Genomic DNA, 22,101 nt, shown 5'->3' on the forward strand with positions numbered 1-22,101 from the left:
TCTTCTGTTCTTTCCTTTGTGACATGTTTCTTTGCCTCCACATTTTGGCTGCGTCCAGGTGTTTGTTTCTATGTATTAGGTAGAGTTGCTGTGTCTCCTGGAATTTGTAGAGTGGCTTTGTGTAGTAGGTGTCCTGGAGGGTCCAGTGGCTCAGCCTCCCCCGTCACCTGAGCTGGGCCTTCTAGGTGCTCCCCTGTGTGGGCTGTGTGCACTGTCCTGCTGTAGTTGAGCCTTGGTTGCTGTTGGCGTCACTGGGAGGAATTGACCCCCAGGCCAATCAGCTGCAACTACAGCTAAAGAGCTGCTGTGCTGGAGACATCCCTATGGAGCAGGATTTACTTCAGTGGAGCTTTGGTGTTCACCAAGTGTGCCCCTTGAGTGTCACTTCTGGATGTGGTAGGGTTGTAATCCAGTGTGGTCAAGTCTGACCACCAGGTGCACTGTCTCTGGGGCCTCTAGGGAGGTGCAAAGTCAGCCTCTGCCAGTGCCTTGCCCAAGGCCATCCAGCATGAGCTACACAGCAAACCGTAGTTGGCTGCTACTTGTGCTGGGCTTGGAGGTGCCCAGGAGAGGCCAAGCTATGAGCCAATGCAGCTGCTGCTAGTGCCAGGCCTGGGGCCACTTATCAAGCTGTATGGGGCCCACTGCTGCTTGTTTGAGAGATTTTAGAAAAGTCCTAAGCATGAGGCTGGAGAGGCCACTCGCACAGAAAAGCCCCTGGAAATGGCCCGGATGAGCTGCAGGTGGGGAGGGCGGGGCCAAAGGTGAGAGTCAGGTGCTGGCGATTCAAATATGGCGCCTGCCTGCCGGCTGTGTGCGGGGAGGACTCGCCAAAGGAGCAATGGCCTCTGCCAGCCCTTCTGCCTGGGAGGAAGCTGCCCCTCCAGCTCTCGCCCGGATCTCAGGCAGGTTAGTTCCTCCCCGAGTGTCCCAGGTCCCCTCAGGCTGCTGCCCGGCGCTGGGCTCAGAGGGAGCGTCCGAGTGAGTCTGTGCCGGGCCCTTTAGAGGAGCTGCTGGGCTCCCGCAGCCTCCGCGACCCTCAGGGACAGTCCCCACTGGTTTCACAGCCCGGAGTTGTGGGGACGTCTCTTCTGGGCCTGGAGCCCTGGGCTGGGGACCTGCTGTGGGGCTGGGACCCCTCGCTCCTCCGGGAAACCCCCGCCGCCGAGATGTCCCTCCAGATTTAAACCGCGGCACCGGGTGTGGGCCCGCGGCGAGTCTCCGATTCAGCCCCGATCCGCCCGCGTCTCCCCCCTCCTACTGGTCTCGACGCTCCTTCAGCTCCCTGGTTGTGGGGCTTCTGTTAAGCCAGATTTCAGGAGCTTCTGAGTGACGGTGGTTCTGTATTTTAGTTGTAATTTTGATGTGGTTGCGGGAGGCGGAGGGCGCAGCTGTTACCTACGCGCCATCTTGTTTCTCTCTCATAAGTCATTTTAAGCTTAACGAAAAAATGTACTTCATATTGTCTTTAACCATTTATTTTAGATTACTTTTTTTTTAATTTAGAGGATTTTTAACACTTAAACTACTGTACTTGTTTGTAGATACGAACTTCAGCATATCATCTGATTCTCTTCATGGGCTTGTGCTCTAAAATAGTAGCCAATAACATCTTTCCTTACAAGCAACTTAAATTTACAAATGGTTTTAAAATAGTTGAAGATGTGACTGATTTAACAACCCTAACAGACACCCACTTGTACAGGATACAGTTGCATTGACAGCATTTCCCTAAATATTCTCTTATTTTGTTAGAGCTGTCAGGCAGATAGGAAGTGTTATGGGCTGAATTGTGTTCCCCCGAAAATTCACATGTGGAAGTCCCAACCCCCCAGCACCTCAGAATGTGACTGTTTGGAGACAGGGTCCTTAGAGAGGTAATTAAGATAAAATGAGGTCATATGGGTGGACCTTAATTTAATATTACTGGAATCCTTATAAGAAGAGATTAGGACATGTGTACACAGAGGGAAGGCCATCTGCAAGCCAAGGAAAGAGGCCTCACAAGACACCAACCCTGTCAGCACCTTGATCTTGGACTTCCAGCCTCCAGAACAGTGAGGAAATTCGTTTCTGTTGTTTAAGCCACCAAGTCTATAGTATTTTGTCATGGCAGCCTTAGCAAACATACAGGAGGCTATATTGTTCATAATACCATGGATAAACTATTTTACACATGGAGCCATATAGCTCATCCAGTGCTTCTTAAGAATGAATTTTCCCAAATTGTATTCAGGGCTTTCTTGCCAGAAAAAGGAATACTTTCTTCTCCATCCTTCCTATTGATTGATTGATTGATTGATTGATTGTTAATCTTCACAGAGGATATTTTATTCCATTGATCTTTAGAGAGAGTGGAAGGGAGGGAGGGACGGACGGATGGAGGGAGGGAAGGAAGGAAGGAGAGAGAGAGAAACATCAATGTGAGAGAGACACATCGATGGGTTGCCTCCCACACTCACTCACCCCAACGGGCTGGAGATTGAAGCTGCAACCCAGGTACATGCCCTTGACCGGGAATCAAATCCACAATCGTTCCGTGCACAGGCCAATGCTCTAACCACTGAGCAACACCAGCCAGGACCACTTTAAATACGGGAATAATATAATAATAAGTAGCACTAAAGGAAGAGAATACTAAACAGTCTTTGGGGTGGGTAGAGGGGGGAAGAAAGACAAGGAGAACATCAAGGGAAAAAAGTCATTTTTTATTGAATCCTCAAAGATCATTTTTAAACCACTCACTTTCCCACAGAAATTCTTTCTTGCTGTACATGGATTTTGGCCAGAATTGTTGGTAACAGTATATCCAGAATATCAAAGTACTTATTATTTTGTTAACAGGAGTGGTGTTAAATTACTCCATTTGTAAAACTACAGTTGTCCAGCTGGTCTGTAATTCCCTGGGAGGTAAATGTCACACACTACACCCATCCAGAGTCGGTGAGCATGAACAGAGAGGGTTTATGGCTTAAGAAGAATTTACAAAAGGCTAATGGAAAGAGAAACTAAAAATGCTATTTATGCTATTTAGTTGCACCCCTAGCCATTTAAAAATTAACCCCTTCATTTCCTTTAAGTCCCTATGATTTGCTTCGTATGTACTCCTTTGTGTGTCTTCTATATATAATGTTTATGTACTTTATGTACCATGTGAGCATCCATGTGCTCTACCTATAGTTGGGATAATAAATGTACCGATATCAAACGTAAAAATTAAATGAAAGTATTAGCACAGTGCCTAGCATCTAGTTAAGGGTCAATAAGTACAAACTGTAATTATAGTAATTATCATTGGGGCCTTGATAATGCCTTAAACCATATATAGATTGACACTATTGCTGCTCCTTGCAGCTTTGCCTGCCTTTCCCCCCCCCCCCCCCCCCTTGCAGCTTTACCTGCCCTTTCCAAAATTAGATTGTGAGACTGACCAGGATATTACCTTGTTTTCTGTATTCAGCTTATGTGATGAATATATAACCTTGTCCATCTTCAGAATTTCCCATTTCCTTCCTCTCCAGTTGCATGTATATACTGTGATCTTCCTGGAGAGGAGATCAAGGGAGGGAGGCCCCTGAAAAATTTAAATATTAGTGGAAGGCAGAGTCTCAAAAGTAACAAAATCCAATTCCCAAAACTTTTTATTTGAACAAAATGGTGGCAGGATTTGAACCAACTTTTTGTTTAATGTCCAAACTGGAAACAGTCCATGTATCCTTCAACAAAAGAAGGGGTGGTGGAGGGGATGAAACTGTGGTATATTTGTAAGAGGGACTAATACTCAGCAACGGAAAAGGAATGAGTTGTAATACCCCACCCCTCCACAAAGCATGGTGGTTTGCAGAAAACATGCTGACTGGAAAAGCCAGGCGCAAAAAAGTACGTACTGAAAAATTACAGTTATAAGTTCTAGAAAGAGACAACTGACCTACGGCGATAGAAATCAGGACAGAGGGTGAGACTGACTGGGAAGGGACATAAGACACTTTTCTGAGGTGGTGGAAATGTTCTATATGTTGATCCGAGTGTTGGTTACTTGGGTATATGTATTTGTCAAAACTGAACTGTGCATTTCACCTAGGTAAATTATATCTCAGTAGAAAAAATTACAAAATCCAATATTTTGGAAGAAAAAGACATAAAGTAAGAAGACTGAGTTACCTATTAATAAAGCGAATGTCTTCAATAACAGTTACATAATATATTGTTACAGTAACAACAGTGATCTGTAGTTTAGTGTGTAAATAAAGAGGAACAGAGGAGAAAAATAAAGAGTAATATTCCTCTTAAAAATACACTTACTCACCTTGGCCGGTTTGGCTCAGTGGTTTCAGTGTCAGCCTGCAGATCCGTTGCAGGTTCGATTCCCGGTCAAGGGCACGTACATTGGTTGCAGGTTCGATCCAGAGGTAACCAATGGATGTGTCTCTTTCACATTGATGTTTCTCTCCCCTTCCCCCACCCCCATCCCCGGTTTCCCCTCCCTCCTCCCTTCTACTCTCTAAAACTCAATGGAAAAAATATCCTCAGGTGAAGATAAAATAAATAAATAATAAATAAATAAATAAACTTACTCTTACTTTAGTTAGCCTGCCCATAATTGTTGCTGATCCCTAAGCTTTGATTTTTACGTAAGCCGAAGCCTTGCTGAAATCTCTGTTCCTCTCTTCTGCCTCATTGCTTTCATCTATCATTGCAGAAGTCAGCATGGAAACCACACAAGAGCTCTGCCCAGATATACCTGGGTTGCCGTAGGCAAGCTGTATACCTTTCTTTTACTAAAAGAATAAACATTAAAAATTAAATTAATTTTTAAGTTTTCCTTTTTAAAAAAAATTAAATTTATTGGGGTGATATTTGTTAATAAGGTCATATAGTTTTCAAGTGTACATTATTGCTTTGTGTGCCCACCACCCAAAATCAAATCATCTTCCATGTATTTGGCTCCCTTTACCCTTTGCTACTCCCTGACTCCCTTCCCTCTGGTAACCACAATACTGTTATCTGTGTCTTTGAGTGTCAGTTTTATATCCCACATATGAGTGAAATCATATGGTTCTTAGCTTTTTCTCACTGACTTATTTCACTTAGCATAAGATTCTCAAGGTCCATCCATGTCACAAATGGCAGTATTTCATCTTTTCCTGTGGCTGAGCAGTAGCAGTCCATAGTGTACATGCGCCACATCTTTGTCCAGTCCTCTACCGAAGACGACTTTGGTTGTCTCCATGTCTCAGACACCGTGAATAATGCGGCAATGAACATTGGGGGGTGTGTATCTTTGCAAATAAGTGTTTTCAAGTTTTTTGGGTGTGTACCCAGAAGAGGAATATGCTGGGTCATATGGTAACTCTATTCTTAACTTTTTTAGGAACCGCCATACTGTTTTCCATAGTGTCTGTACCAATCTACATTCCCACCAGCACAACCTTTTCATCACTTGTTATTGTTTGTCCTATTGATAGTAGCCATTCTAACAGGTGTGGGGTGGCATTTCATTGGAGTTTTGATATACATTTCCCTAATAGCTAGTAAAATTGAACATGTTCTCATATATCTGTTGGCTGTTCGTACGTCTTCTTGGAAAAGATATCTGTTCAGGTCCTCTGCCCATTTTTTTCTTCTTTTCCAAACTACAAGAGAACATTTATTTGGTAAATCACAGAGATAGAAGTAACTTCTAGAAGAAATCGGCTTAGGAAACAAGCTATAGAGGCATAGGAAGGGCCCTAGGAACTTGGGACTGAGGAAGCTAATGGTAACGTTCCTTGGGGGGGAAAGGGGAAAGGAAGGGAAAGTGAAAGGAACGGACATGCTCCTGGGAGGGAGAACGCTGGGCCCTCCATCCTAATGGTTTTAAGGGAGAAGCTTTTGGGGGAGATCCCAGGGAAGATCTCATTGTAATACTCATCAGCTCTCCAGGTGTATCCTTTCAGGGTTGTGGTTTCCACTGATAGATCGGTTGGTGCCAGGGCAGGGGCGATCATTCAGTGCAGCTGGTCCTGAGGTCGGCTGTGGCTGGATCTGTTGCTTTTCTGGGCCTGGAGCTGGAATACAGCTGAGGCCTAGATGTATTCTCTAGGGAGGAAAGGTCAGGGGTTCCAAACCACATGACCAGCAAAATGCTAGAGGAAGAAAGGCTACCCTGGGGGTGAGGTCCCACCCTATAATTGTCCTTTGCTAGGCGTCGAGGGCTTTCCACCCTGATGACCTTCTGTACCTGGCCCGACGTCCTTGCTCTGCTCACATCTGTCTAACTGCCTATCTGTCAGGTGTGTCAGGTAAGGGCTGATAGGTCTCGGCGTCCCATCCATGACCCCAACCATCCTGCGTGTGCGCACGATGGCAACCTTATGTAATGACGACCCAGCATGATGCAACTGTGCATGCAGCTTAGCCTTATGCGATGACGATTCAGCAGAATGCAGCAGCACACGCGACAGTGCACTGCTTGCTCTGGTCTATACAACCAGCACCGTGCACAATAAAGGGAATCACTCTCCACGTCGGCTCCGCAGGCCTTCTTTACGCTGGGGATCTCGCCTCCGAAACACCCCTGCAGCCTCCCTCCCCCGACACTTGGTGTAGTCGGCAGGATGAGGTGGGTTTCCCCTTGGCTCCCGCTGAGAACGACCCCCAGGCGGAGATTTTTATCTTTCGTTAATGTGGTGCTTACATTGATTGTGTATGTTGAACTGTCCTTGTGCCCCTGGAATAAACCCCACTTGATCATGATGTGTTATTTTTTTGATGTACTGTTGTATTCAATTTGCTAGTATTTTGTTTAGGATTTTTGCATCTGCATTCATCAGAAATATTGGTCTGTAGTTTTCTTTTTTGTGTTACACTGCCAGGTTTTGATGTCAGGGTTATGTTGGCCTCATAAAATGTTGGGCAGTATTACCTCTTCAATGTTTTGGAAGAGTTTGAGAAGGATGGGCAGCAAACTTTTTTTTTTTTTTTTTTTTTGAGTGTTTGGTAGAATTCACTCGCCCTAACCATCTGGTCCTAGACTTTTATTTTGGGGGAGGTTTTTGATGGTTGTTTCAATTTCCTCACTGTTGATCAGTCTATTTAGATTTTCCAATTCTTCATGACTCACTCTAGGAGGTTATGTATTTCTAGGAACTTATCCATTTCTTCTAGGTTATTGAATTTGGTGGCATATAGTCTTTCATAGTATTCTAGTGTGATCCTTTGTATATCTGTGATGTCTGTGGTAACTGCTCTTTAATTTCTGATGTTGTTTATATGAGTCTTTTTTTCCTTAGTGAGTCTGGCCAGGGGTTTGTCAGTTTTATTAAATCTTTTCAAAGAACCAGCTCTTTGTTGTATTAATTTTTTGTATAGTCTTTTTCTCTTATTCATTCCATTCTCTGATTTTTATTATTTCCTTTCTTCTGCTGACTTTGGGTCACTTTTGTTCTTTTTCTAGCCCTTTAATATGTAATGTTAGCTTGTTTACTTGGAATTTCTCTTGTAAACCCTCCTGCCTCTTATTTTTTTCAGGTGGTAAAATGAGGGAGCTGTAACACAAGGACTGTAATATTCCTCTAATCTCTGATACTCACCCTCTTAAGTAGATTATCAGGACTTTAAACTTGGCCCCTAATAACATTCTTAGTCAATAGAATATGAAAAAATAAAGTACATTTACAAGTAAAGCATAAGCCAGTTGCCTAAACAAAACTAACATAGGGTTGTTACTTCCTGGTTCAGGTAAGAATGCTTGGCCCTTTGCCTAATAAGCCTCATTTCTAAGTCTCAGGAAGAATCACATTTTAGGAAGGGCATTGAAAGTTTACCTACTCTTTCTTTTAAGCAAGAACAGACTCAAAGCAAACCAGATATTAAGTCAATTTTTCACTTCGATTTTTAAAATGGTAATACATAGTGTTTGCAGAAAATTTGAAAATGCAGGAAATTATAAAGGAAGGAATAATCATCGTTTTACTTTTTCCACTCAGAGGTAACTTGTAACATTTCTTATGTATCCTCCCTCTCTCGTAAAAAGTTTATTGATAGTATTTTTAAGCTTTATAAATATTTCTATTTATAATATTCACATATTTACTAAATATGTGAATAAATATATATAATTAACACCTTCCATGTTCTCTACAAAGCATTTTTTTAAAAAATATATCTTTATTGATTTCAGAGAGAGGAAAGGAGAGGGAGAGAGAGAGCGAAACATCGATGAGATTCATTGATCGGCTGCCTCCTGCACGCCCCTGACTGGGGATCGAGCCGGCAACCCGGGCATGTGCCCTGACCGGGAATCAAACCCCGATCGCCTGGATCCTAGGTCAACACTCAACTGCTGAGCCACGCCTGGCCCAGCTACAAAGCATTTTTAATTACTATATTCTAGCCCAGGGATTCAGCAACATTTTCTTGTAAAGTGCCAAAAAGTAAATATTTCAGGCTCTGCAGGTCACATGGTCTCTGTCACAGCTATGCAGGTCTGCTGTGGGAATGGGAAGGAAGCCATAGACAATATGCACCTAAATGGGCATGGCTATATTTCAATAAAACTTTATTTATGAAAAGAACACAGCAGTTAGACTTAGCCTGCAGGCCATTATTTACTGACCTCTGGGTTTTAAAAAATCTGGTCCATTGTTTAAGAATATTTGAAAATTTAACTAATATCCCGTTGTTGACACGATAGGCTATTTTCTTTTTATTTTTTTGCTATTATAAACAATACTGTGATATATATGTTTTTGATTATTCCAGAAGAATAAAACATATTTTGGTACTAAGGCTATCGCTACATAAAACAAAGTACACAGACATACTCATACACTCACACAAACATGCGCGCACCTGCTTTTCTACCCCAGAGAGAACCTCTGTTAAAAAGTAGGACATATATCCTCTCAGAATAAAACATATTTTGGTACTAAGGCTATCGCTACATAAAACAAAGTACACAGACATACTCATACACTCACACAAACATGCGCGCACCTGCTTTTCTACCCCAGAGAGAACCTCTGTTAAAAAGTAGGACATATATCCTCTCAGATGCTTACATAGATTCCCTCCACCCCCGCCCCACCCTAGTCCCCTAGTCCCCTTCAATGGCATCATGCTTTTAGTTCACTAACCTGTTCACTGTATTTTTTGAGAATCTTGCAGTGTGACTTGATCTGCCTCCTTCATCCTATTTAAACTTTTGGTGGTTCATTAAATGGTATCATCCAATAAATATTTACTGAGCACTGTCACAGGTTATTCTTGGCACTGAGAATACTGTGTGAACAGAACAAAGTACTTGGATTTCAAGGAGCTTATTTTCTAGTGGGAGAAAACAGATACAAGGTGAACAAATGTGTGCTGTGTCAGTGATAACTATTAGGGAGGAAATAAGGCACATAAAGAGGATGGCAGAGATTGCTGTTAATGTAAGAAATCATTCAAACCTGTGAAGAATCTTTGTGAGTTAGAGCCCAACTGTCAACAATTGCTGGGAAGCCAAAACTTCAACGGATTGAAATACTCCAGAGAATGGCAGTTTTGCACCTTGTTTTATGCATTACAATCAAAAGAGGAGACATAAGTGGGCTACATGAAATCCACTGGTGATAGATGAGGGAGGTGGGAGAAAGCAAAGCGGGGAAACCTCTGGGACTGATAGAAAGTAAAACGGTGGACACACTTCTTTTACTTAGGTGGGTGCAGGATAGTTAACAGTCAACAGTTAACTCAGTAACAATGAGGGGATTTGTGGTCTCCGCAGAGCGGTGTCTGTGCTTTGAGGGGTCCAGGAAAAGGAAAATTACTTTGACATTCCAACGATATGTTGTATAGATGCAAAAAGACAATCAATATGCTTAGTTAAGGTGAAAATTTACCTTTGTCAGGGGAGATACCAGCCTAGGACATGACTACCTACCATAAACTTTTTAGTTAAAAAGTTTTCATTTCAGACCATCCTTTGTGGTTAATTTAGGTCTCTGAGTTTGCAAGGCCACCATGCAGGCCTTCCCTGAGCTTGTCATGTGGCCTTTAGCATGTGGCCCCTTTTCGTCCACATTACTATCTGTTGGGAGGGGGGAGTGCTATCTAATATAAGATGTTCAGGAAAGGCTTATCTTGAATAGCTGGCTGATCACCTGATGGAAAGCTTGCAGATACCTAGGGGAAGAGCAGTCTAGACAGGAAACAGCAAGTGCAGAGGCCCTCGAGGCTGAATTATGCTGAGAGTTTTCCAGGAACAAGGCTAGAGTGAAAAAGGCAAGGGCAGGGGTGGAAAGAATTAAAATCAAAGAGGTAGCCTTATAGGGCACTGGAGAGGCTATGGTGCTACGCTGAGGAACATGGCCAGCCACAGAAGGGTTTTTAGAAGGAATACCAGCATCTGGCTTATGTTTTATTAGAATCACTTTGGCTGCTTTGTAAAGGGACAGAGTGAAACCAAAACCTATCAATGTATCACAATTTATTAGCAAAATCGTTTAAGAATATCTAGGTTATCACCAGTGCCTTTATCTTACAAATAGTGCTTGAATAGATAGATATAGGTAGAGCTGCTACATCTCTCAGGCTTGGTAGTGTTGCCTAATGTAGTAGGTTGTCTTGTAGGGTCCAGTGGCACAGCCTCCCTGGTCACCGCAGCTGGGCACTCGAGGTGCACCCACAGTGTGGGCTGTACACCCTCTTGTTGTAGCTGAGTCTTGATTGCTGTTGGCACACCAATGGGGGGGATTTACTCATGCCAGTCATGGACTGGCTGTGACCACTGACCACCTACCTCCAATCACCCTGGAGGATCAGCTGTGTAGGGACCCACCTCATAGAGTAGGACTTACTTCAGTGGGGCTGTGGTACCCGCTGAGTCCACCCTTGAGTGTGTCTCTTGTGGAGGTGGTTGGGTGGTGGTGCTTCGACGTGGTCTGAAGCCATCCACTGGGTGCGCTGGCTCTGCGGCCTCCCGGGAGGTGCAGGCCAAGGTCAGCCACCCCGAGTTTTGCCCAGACCACCAGGCATAAACTACAAAGTGATCTGCAGGTCGCTGCTGCTAGTGCCCGGCCTAGGACCACGGGGCATGCTGAGGCCAGATGCTGCTCTTCTGAGAGATTTTTAGGAAAATCGGAAGCATGAGCCAAGACAGGCCATTCCCATGGTAAAGCCACTGTAAACAGCTTGGGTGGGGGAGAGAGTTGGGTGGGGCCTGAGGGAATCACCAGGGCAAGGTAAACAGTGTGAGCCAAGTTGATGAAGTCTCCAGATATGGCACCTGCCTGTCAGCTCTATAGGGGGAGCGCTCATCAAAGAACAACAGCCTCTGCCAGCGCTTGTCTGGGAGAAAGCTGCTGGCAGTTCCCACCCTGATGCCTTTCAGGCTGCTGTGCCTTCACCAGAGCTCAGAAGGAGTGAATCCAAGTCAGTCTGTGCACTGGCACTTGAAGAGGAACTGCCTGGGACTCCAGCAGCCCTCCGTCTCCCTCAGCCTCAATTCCTGCTGGTTTTTACAGCCAGAAATGATGGGGCCTTCTCTTCCTGGCACTGGAACCCTGGGCTGGGGGGCCTGGTGTGGGACTGGGACCTCTTGCTCCTCAGGGAGGACCTCCAGAGCGAGGTATCCCTCCTGATTTTTATCTGCCACATGTGCGTGTGGGACCAGCCCTTTCTGCGCCTCCGCCCCGCCTACCAGTCTCCATGTGGCTTAACTTCCTCATTGTAGGATTTGCATTCAGCTAGATTTCAGGTGGCTCTGAATGCTGGTGGTTCTGTAGTTTATAATTTTGATGTGGTTGTGGAAGGAGGCGAGAACCGTGTTTACCTACGCCACAACACTTGGCCTGAAATCCCTAAACCAAACTGTTTTATAAGTTTCCTTTCCATTGTTCATTGCTAGTATATAGAAATATGACTGATTTTTCTGTGATTTGGTATCCTACAACTTTGCTGAATTAATTTAACAGGTATTTGTGTGTTTGGAATCTAGGATTTTTACACATAAGATCATATCACCTGTGAACAGAGTTTTAATTTTCCATTGCTTTTCAGAGAGTGGAAGGAAGAGAGAGAGAGAGGGAGAGAGAGAGAGACAGAGAGACATCGATTGGTTGTGTATCGCTCCAACCAGGGGCCGGGGGTGGAGCCTGCAACTGAGGTACGTGCCCTTGGCCCGGAATCAAACTGGGGACCCTTCAGTCTGAGAGCCAGTGCTCTAACCACTGAGCAGTCGGCTAGGGCTTCTTTCCAATTTGGATGCCTTTTCTTTCTTTTTCTTTCTTTTTTGGCTAGAACTTCTAATACTGGGTTTGAATAGAAATGGCTAAAGCTTGCATTCTCGTCTTGCTGATCTTAGAGGAAAAGCATTGAGTGTCATGATAGCTATTGGTTTTTTATATATAGCTTTTATATTAAGATAGTTTCTTTTTCTTTCTAGTTTGTTGAGTATTTTTATTATGAAAGGGCATTGAATTTTGTCAAATCAAAATGCCCCCCCCATTTCATTCTGTTAATGAAGTGTATTATATTGACAGATTTTCACATGGTGAGCCACCCTTGTATTCCAGGAATAAACTGACTTGGTCATGGTGTATAATCCTTTTAATATGCTGCTGAATTGGGCTTTGCCAATATTTGTAGGAGATTTTTGTGTCAATATTCATAAGGGATATTGGTCTTAAGTTTTCTTTTAATGTCTTTGTTTGGCTTTTGGTAATTCTGGCCTCATAGAATGGGTTAGGAAATATTCCCTTCTCTTCAGTTTTCTGGAAGAATTTGAGAAAGACTGGTGTTGATTCTTTAAATGTTTGGTAGAATTCACCAGTATAGCCATCTAGTCAAGGGCTTTTCTTTGTGAGGAAGTTTTTGATTGCTAATTCTATTTTCCTATTAATTACAGGTTTATTCAGATTTTATATTTCTTCATGCTTCAATACTGTTTGGTTTTGTGTTTCTAGAAATTTTCCATTTCATCTGTTATCCAGTTTGTTTGTACACAATTATTCATAGTATTGGGTTTTTTTTGTTTTTCTGTTTCTGTAAAATTAGTAGTAATGTCCCCACTTCATACTGCTTTTAGCAATTTGAAACTTTTCCTTCTTTTTTTTGGTCAATCTAGCTAAAGGTTTGTCAATTCTGTTGCTCTTTGCAAAGAACCAACTTTATGTGTCATTGATTTCTGTTATCCTATTCATTTTTCTCCACTTTTTAAAAATTTATTATTTCCATCTGGTAGCTTTGAATTCAGTTTGCTCTTCTTTTTCTAGTTCCTTAAGATCTATAGTTAGGTTATTGATTTGAGATCTGTCTTCTTTCTTAATGTATGCATTTATAGTTATAAATTTCCCTTTTAGCACTGCTTTCACTGTATCCCATATGCTTTGCTATGCTATGTTTTCATTGTCATTTGTCTCAAGGTATTTTCAAATGTCCCTTGGGATTTCTTCTTTGACCCACTGGTTAAGAGTGTGATAGTTAAATTTCCATATATTTGTGAATTTTTCTGTTTGGGCAACTTTTTTTTATTCTTCACCTGAGGATATTTTTTCCATTATCATTATTATTATTTTGGAGAGAGGAGAAGGGGAGAGTGAGAGAAACACTGATGTGAGAGAGATATATCGATTGGTTGCCTCCTGCATGTGCCCTGACCAGGTCCTGGAATTTAACCTGCAACTGAGGTATGTGCCCTTGACTGGGACTGACCGGGAATCAAACCCTTGACCCTCCAGTCTGTGGGCCGATGCTCTAATCACTGAGCCAAACTGGCCAGGCAGCAACTTCATTTTAAATAGCTCTAGCAGATTTCTCATCATTTCTCTTGGAAAGGCTGGCATATAACAAAACAGCCCTTAACAACTTTTTCTGCTTTTGAGCTCAACTCTCTTAAATATTTAATCTCAGCATCCTCTTTGGCTTGTCCAACCTCTGGTGTTCCCTTGGAGAGACAGGCAGGTCACTCAGGTCAGCTCACTAGAGTAGATACTGGTGAAATATAGTGATTTCGTTGGTAGTATAACACTGCACCACACATATGACCCCACTGTGATAGACCAGCTATAGCTACTTATGACTGGGATAAAATGATCACTCAATCTCATGGTCATTGGCAGTAGGGCCAGGGTTTTACCTTATTAAAAGAACTGTCTTTTGTTTTTATTAGAAAAAAATATTTCTACACTAGTAACTCATTACTTATTTTTCTGGATGTTTTTGGAGAGATACAGTGAAACAGTTCATGCACCTTATTAGTTTACAAAATGTGGGGAAGGTAAGCAGAGCGGGGCCTTTGGAAACATAAGCTTAAACACTTAACATTGTTATCAACTGATATCCAAAAGCTGTGCAATAGGACAAACATTTGTATCTTGTGTTAAATAAAAAAGGTTTCATTTAAAAATCCCTAAATTCTTACAATTTAAAAATTCTCAAATTGCTTACAAAGTCTAATTGGACTTTATCATATATTAATGAGTCTGGTAGTATGTCGTTCTTTCCTATACATTCTCTGTGATCTTTAACAAAACGCTGGGAGTTGGTTTCTCACTCTCACTCTATAGAGGGGACGTAATGACTCAGACAGGTAAAGTAACCTGACCAAGGTCGGATGGCTGGGAAGCAACTGCGCTGGGCCAAGTCCACAGTCTTTGAATTTTCCACTTCAGCCTTTTTCAGTCCATATTTTTGGCCAAAACATATATAATGTGATGGGTACTGAAACATTTTCAAGTTACAAACGTACAATGGTTTGGTAGGTGCTTCAATCAATTTAAAGCAAATTATTTGGTGGTATAAGGGGCAATTTCCTTTTCATTTAATTTTCATACATTCTGTTAATAATCCAGATACATGACATTTGAAATTATTCATTCAATAAATATTTGCTGAATAACCTTGTGAGAAGAGCTTTATTAGAGACTGAAATGAACACTAAAACATCCTCTCTTAAGGAACTTTAATTTGGCATGAAAACAGGATATATTTTTTAAATCTTAAAGTAGTGATTTTATCTTACCTTTTGGCAATTTGTGTGTTTTTTAGGGAGAATTCAGAGGTGGTAAAGCTTTCAGGAGATAAGACTGCAATTGAACTCTCAGGAGACAGGTAAGATCTGGATATTAATTTCAGTGCTAGAATCAGTGGTACCTAAAGTCTTGTTAAATTGAACTTAGCTGACATTTACTGAATTTGTACCTTGCAACATCTTTCATGTAGTCCTTCCAGCTGCTCTATGGGACATGGACTATGATTATTTCCATCCTACAGGTAAAGAAGCTGAGGCACAGGGAGGTTAGGCGTCTTCTTTACGGTCTCCCATGTACCACCAGTACTGGAAGAACTGACTCAAGCCCAGAGAGCACAGGGCCACCATGTTACATTGCCTCTTGGGGAGACGGGTGATACACTGGGTGCAGCACATCCCGCAGCAGGACTGACCACTGCAGCACAGAGGATGGGGACTGGGCGGCCTGGCCAGGGCACAGGGCGCTGTTGGTTGAGAGCTGTGGAAAAGTGCCTTTCATAGGTAGGGCTCAGATTAGGAGGAACCACGAAACTCAAAGAGCTTGAGACTTTGTTCTATAAGCAGTGTGCTTTGCTTTAAAAAGATGTGCTTATATAAAATTTAAAACCCAGGTGTGATGGACTACATGTTTATGTCCCCCCAAAATCCCTATGTGAAACCTTAACCCCCAATAGGATGGTATTAGCAGGTGTGATCTTTGGGATGTAATTAGGTTTAGACAAGGTCATGAGGGTGGAGGTTCCATGATGAGATTTGTGTCCTTTATAAAAAGAGCAAGAGACTAGAGCTCTCTCCCCCCAGGTGGGAGGAAGTCTGGAAGAGGGCCCTCAAGCAGAACCTGACCATGCTAGCACCCTGATTTCGGACTCCCCAGCCTCCAGGACTGAGAGAAATAAATGTGCATTGGTTAAGCCATCCAATCTATGGCATTTTGCTACAGCAGTTTCCCAAACTAAGACATTAGGGAAATGTCTTTCTCCCAGGGTCAAATATAAACATTCACTTCAAATCATGAACTAAGAAATGGACCAGGTTTAAAAATAAAAATATTCAAAAGTGCCACCTCCACCCAGCAAAGACCTCAAGACTGGAGACGCTGGGTGTGCGCTCTGGGAGTTCCGTCCCCTACACGCCTAGCGTCCCTCTCCGGTCCCTCTGCCACTGGCCTCAGGCAGCGATGCAATGAATGATGGGAATGACAGTTTTGCCCCACTCACCACACATCAATTACACGGCATGAGAATAGAAAGAGGAAGAGCACATAGTTATAGATGGCAGGGCCAGAGTTCATGTGGAGACAGGGATTCTACTACATGTGGGCCACGGAGTCTCAAGCACTTCTGACCCTTGCTCTCCACACAAAGCCTCTTCTGTCAAGACTTCCAGAAGAGGCTTTCTTCTCATACATTCCTTGCACCAGGGTGACTCGTCTTCCCATGGTGCAGTGAGAAAATGATGGGCCATGGCCTTCCTGGGACTGGAGTCTGTGTGCTACTTGCCCCATATTTACCTCTGAGTGGGGTTCCGTCACCTGTGAAAGGAGCATGAGACTCACCTGGCAGGACTCCTGTGCATGTTAGATAAGAGGAAACCTATCAGCAGTGCCTCATATATAGCAGCTTCTCAAAAGTGGCTTTTCTTTTTACTGTTTAAGGAACTTAAAGAGATTTGTGCTTGGATCTAAGAATTGAAGTTAATTGTACTCAGAAACTTGGCCAGAAATAAGCACACATATTGGTTTTGGCTAGATTTTTGATACAGAAAACTCATCAGTTCATGCTAGGACCAAACAATCCCGTGAACACTTTGGTCCTCCAGAATCAATCTGGTCTATATTGCCCCAATTTTGTGCCACCCTTCGAAAACAGGCCATCCAGCTCTCCTTTTGACATTCTCTTGGGACTAAATCCTGAGTCATTCAGAGATAAAGCCTATGCACTGTTATGCTCACCATGTTCACCCGTGTAAGGCTAAGTGCACGATAGTGTCTATGCTGTGAGTGAACCTGCATGAGTTTGCTCTAACAAACTTGTGAGCCCAACACCTGGGTGTCCTTTTGCTTTCAAGCCCGTTTTGCACCAGAAGCACTGACTTTTCTCCCCTCTGAAATGTAAACTATATTTCAATGTAAGTTGCAACTATAAGAAAAATCAGCATGTGACAGAGAACCTGTTCCAAGGGCCAGTCTGCCTCTTAATAAACTAACTGGCCAAAAAGGGAATCAACTCCCCTAACAAGCAAACGCCTTTAACAAACTGGGGTGGTAACCCTAGTAATTATGACAGGGAGGCCGCCAAACAGAGAAAACAAGCTCAGGTTCCAAGCTCTGACACCACGAACTCTTTCATCTCATAAAATGGGTTCACCACTTCTTTCTCTGCCTGCGTTGCGGGGCTTTGTGAAGATTAAAGAATGTAGGTCAAGCACAGAAACTGCAAACTGCTCAGCCTCATCGCACGGGCCACGTGTGAAGTAAATGTGCATCCTGCAGACACCAGGCATAAGCCACTGCTATTCTAACTTCCATCAGCAAGGAATCTAGTATCATGCCCGTGCCATTCTTGTATATTAGACAAAAATGCAATGTTAGGTGTCAAGGTATGTGCAGCATCACATCAGCTCCTTGTAGGGTGCTCTCTGGCTAAGGGCCAGCAAAATCAGCATGCTAATGTCTCAGACAGGATGGGACCATCATCGCGACAAGCTTTTCATCCGAGGCCTGGGTGGAGGTGGCAAAAAGGCTCTTCTGATCTATACTCTTTCATTTCCTGATAATCCAAAGTAATAACCAACAACTTAACTTTTGAACCTTATATATCTTATCCTTGGCCCCTTATTCTACTAAATTGCTTTTACTAAATTTGTCTTTGGGGGCCACGCCTTCATTTTTCATCAGGGAGTCCAACGCAAGTCACTGCAATCTACTGTTGCAACAGCTATCCTGTCAAGGTTTAGCTGAGGACATTACCCTGGTGCCCTCTTTGTGAAGGGCGAAGATGACATTTCTTTCAGACTGACAGAAAGGTGAGTTATCTTTTTCACCTTAAATCCAAGGGCAGGAAAAATAACACTCAGTTTGTTTACAGTCCCATTAACTGAAGGTTATCAACTTATTTTAAAAATAGTGCTTGAAAAAAATAACCCACTTGTGGTTTTAATAAGTGTTTAAGACTAAATAAATTTTTTAAATCTTTAAAGAAAACCATTTTTTAAAATTGAAAGAAACAGTAGTACTGATTTTGAAAAAACTGTTGATGTCACGGTGGTTTATTGGGTAAATACAAAGTAGAGGCTCTTGCTTTTTTTTAAAGCAAAGCCAAAGAGATTAGAAACCAAGTACATATATTCTCTTTAGAATAAAAACATAAATTAGTTTTAACTAACAATTAGGCACTTAAAATGTAAATGTAAAACAACATTTTGAAGTACAAACTATAGTTACACTCCTAAATTCCTCCTGAAATGTTTTTTACAAACACAAAAGCACAAGCATGGAAAACATACTTCTAAACAAAGATAATTTCCTCTCTTAAAAAAAAGATCCTGAATTCAAATCCCATATGATAGACCAATGATTAAGGTACTTATGGGTAGGAGAAAAGAGCTTCTGAAATTCACATATTTGATTAAAACATAAGCATTTAATAAAACTATTACAATAACATACAGTATATATCATAATGAAAAATATATGTCAGGAAAATAATGCATTCTAGGCTTAAAATTTTACTTTACAACAAGGCACTTAACACATTGAAACATACAGTAAATTTCCGAAAGAATGCAATAGGCCACCTCTCAAACCTTGTGATATTTCTTTTGTGAATATACTATAATAACATAACCATACATTTTGCAGCATTAATCATTGCATAGGAGGTAAATTAAATAATGAATCCCAACTTGGCAACTGGATTAGCTAATATTTATAGCTTCTTATTCTCTTACAGGACAATTTTAAATGATAGAATAAAGAACTATTCTTATTCATGATTCATTTAAAACACAGCATAGTTAGATTAATGAATAATAAAATAAACCATAACTCATAAGGTATGTATCTGTATAAAAACTTCTCTTTGGGTACCTTAGACACGATTTTCAGTGTTTGGGTACTGAAGTCAAGAGCACTTCTTAATAGACAAAATATTTTTAGCAAGTCAAATGAGTTAAATTATTGCAACACAATGACATAAAAAAAAATACCATGAATCTTTATACAAATAGAAAAGCCTTCAACACATGGCATATTACTTTCAATATGCTTGATTTAAACATGGAAACACATTTATTAAATTCCTTCTTACACTTCCTTATAATACAGAAGTGTATTAAGACCGGCTTAAATTTTTAATCAGTTTTACAGTGCAAAACAAAATTAACAATAAAAAAGAATTTTAAAAAAATGTTCAAAATATTTAAGGAACAATATGTGAACTTTCAATAAAAAAAGAAACCATGAATTATATAGCATGTAAAAAAAAAAAAAAGAAAGGCAGCCAACCTGGTGTTTCAAAGTAAACAGTGTTGGTAGTTATAAAGGGAGACATTAACGATTGTGATGGTGAGAGGTAAAAATGGTCTGCAAGTTTTCTTGATCAAATGAATATAAGATTAGAATTGCAACTCCCTGTGATCTAAAGTACATTTTCCCTTTGGGAAAGGTTTAAAATACCTTTAAAATAATTCTTTTTGCATTATGCTTTCAGATTATTGAGGGGGGAACCCCCCAAACATGTCTTTTAAAAGCTTGAAAGTACACTTTAAAAAGTGGCAAGTTTGTGTTCCAAATCATATATTTCCACAAGGGGGTGCTGGTACACAGCAAAGAATGTGATGCAGCGTCATCCTTAAACCAGAGACTCGCCCTCACTCAAGACAACAGCCTTCCTTCCATAGCAAACCTTGTTTCCCAAGATGCCAGCAAATTAAGTGACAAATTCAAACTTACTTCCAGTGGAATCGGGGAAGAATGCTTTATTTTCAGAATAGTGGAGGAGCTCAAAAAATAGAATCTGAAAGGAATTAATTTCCATTTCAAAGAATTTAGAAAAATGGTATAACTTTGAGGAATTATGTTATAGATACTGCACAGAGGACTAAATTATAGGAAAAGCTTCAAATAAGAGTACTAGTTCACAAAAACAAGAATAATCTATAGGATGTATCTTGATTAGCAAGGAAAAGGAGCTCCAAAAATGTATCTCCAAAGGTAAGATCGAAATTTTTTAAAATTGAGATACAATCGACCCAGTTTCAGGTGTACAACAATGATTCGCTATTTCTATACACTGCGAAATGATCACCACAAAAAGTCTAGTAATTGTTCATGTTTTATATTCCAAAGTGGCATGTTGGGTCAAACCTCAAGGTTGCTTTCAAACTGAATGTAAATGAGATTCACTATTTCTCTTGAAACTTTGGTATTTCTGCCTCTACCTTATTTTGCTACCACATGCTTCCAGGGCATCTATGGGAGCAGCAGTGTCCACATGTGGGGTCAGAGATGTTTTTAAAGCTTCTTTAAAAGATGATGGCATTATTAAAAAAAAAAGAAGAAGAAACTAGTTACTTGACTAAAATGCAAGGTTTAACTGTTTCAAGGGTCTCCAATAATCAACTCACCAGGATCTGAAAAGCTTAAATACACTTCCTAATTTAGTTCGACAAAAAGTGGGCTATCTAAGATGTAGCGGAGTAAGGCTCCAAGGTATACCAGGTTGTCTTATTTAAATTGGAGCTCAATATACCTGTGCTGGGAGAGCAAAACCCAGGCTTCGGTGTCAGACACTTTTCCTCACAAATGGACAACAGGAACCCAAAATCAGCATTTTCAGGCAGAACACCTTGTTCTATCACAAGTATCAGTATTTAGTAAGAGAAAATCATGTAGAATTATGGCTAACCACACCAGGTAAGGTATAGATATGTTTCTTATTGGTTTAGTAATAAATACCAGGAAAACTACTTGCATTTCAAAACCTGCCAAGAAGGTTTATGGTTTTGTTTCTTGTTTTAAATAGCCAGATTAGAGAATCCTTCCTGGAGTTGAATTCTACTTTGTTTCCGTTGGTGATTCTTCTGTTTCACAGAGCAAAAGCTACACTGGAAACACAAAATTCTAGCACCAAAGGATGATGACCCTTCCGAACACATCTAAGTTTGTACTGCACTTCTCTCATGCAATTTAAAGGCCAATTCTGTATATCCAAACAGGGCTGACTAGGCTATAATGACGAATTCAGGGTTTTTTGGTTAATTTTTCATTCTAAGTGGAGGGAAATTTTTACCTTTGATATAAATGTAACTGCCTCTTTCTACCCCAGCTGGCCCTCTGCTCTCTGTGTTGATGATTTTGTAACCTTAGCTCTTTTTCTAAAGTTACTAGAAATTGTAAGAAATTAAGAATTATCCACAAGACCCAAGAGCGTTAAACAATGCACTAAGTCTGACAGCATCAAATCAGATCAAGTCCATCCATTTTGCACCACCTGAAAGAACTTTATAAACAACGAGCCCCCTTTATAGATTAGTGTAACTGCCTAACACCCTGATTCCAACAGTAGGTTATAGTGCAGCACCGTGGTGTAATTTCAGGGTCAAAGTAAAACGACTCCATTGCGGTATGTCTCCTTAGTCCTTCCTATAAACACTCCTTTTATAAGAAGCTGAGCCTCTTGCAAAAAGGCAAGGATGCAATAAGCTTTTAGACTTCATCTTGGTTTTTCCATAATGCAAGAATGTAACTGGAAATGGGTTTTCAGTAAAATGTGACCAACGGTATTTCTGAGTTCCAATGAGCAGCTCTGAAACAGACCTCACCCAGGGCGAGACCTGGGACAGGAACGCAGGCTTGTTCCCCGCGTGGCAAGTGGCACGAGCATCAGTTCACGGGAGTTTCCAGCCCGTGCTCAGCAGCTGGTGCCCTGGGGCTGCCAGGTGCAAATGTCCTAGGCAGATAGCAGGCAAGTGTGCAAACAAGGACCACTGTGAGCGGAAACAGCCCCACGTTTCCTGTGCATCTGTCATGGAGATCTTAAAATCAAATATTTACACACAAGTAAAATCTGTGGGGTGTGTCAAATATTTCCATATTTACTTAGATCACG

General features: G+C 41.5%; 1 long non-coding RNA gene across 2 annotated transcripts in view; it reads left to right on the top strand.

The window, feature by feature from the left end:
- LOC148094422 (uncharacterized) overlaps positions 1 to 19,486 on the top strand; it is a 67,363-nt gene extending 47,877 nt beyond the window's left edge. For both annotated transcript variants that reach the window (XR_015715873.1, XR_015715874.1), the window contains exons 2-3: positions 15,010 to 15,072; positions 17,889 to 19,486. This is a non-coding gene — a long non-coding RNA (uncharacterized LOC148094422). The remainder of the gene's footprint in view (positions 1 to 15,009; positions 15,073 to 17,888) is intronic.
- The last annotated feature ends 2,615 nt before the right edge of the window (positions 19,487 to 22,101 follow it).

Source organism: Miniopterus natalensis, chromosome 1 (genome assembly GCF_054644295.1).
Source record: "Miniopterus natalensis isolate mMinNat1 chromosome 1, mMinNat1.hap1, whole genome shotgun sequence".
NCBI lineage: Eukaryota > Metazoa > Chordata > Mammalia > Chiroptera > Miniopteridae > Miniopterus > Miniopterus natalensis.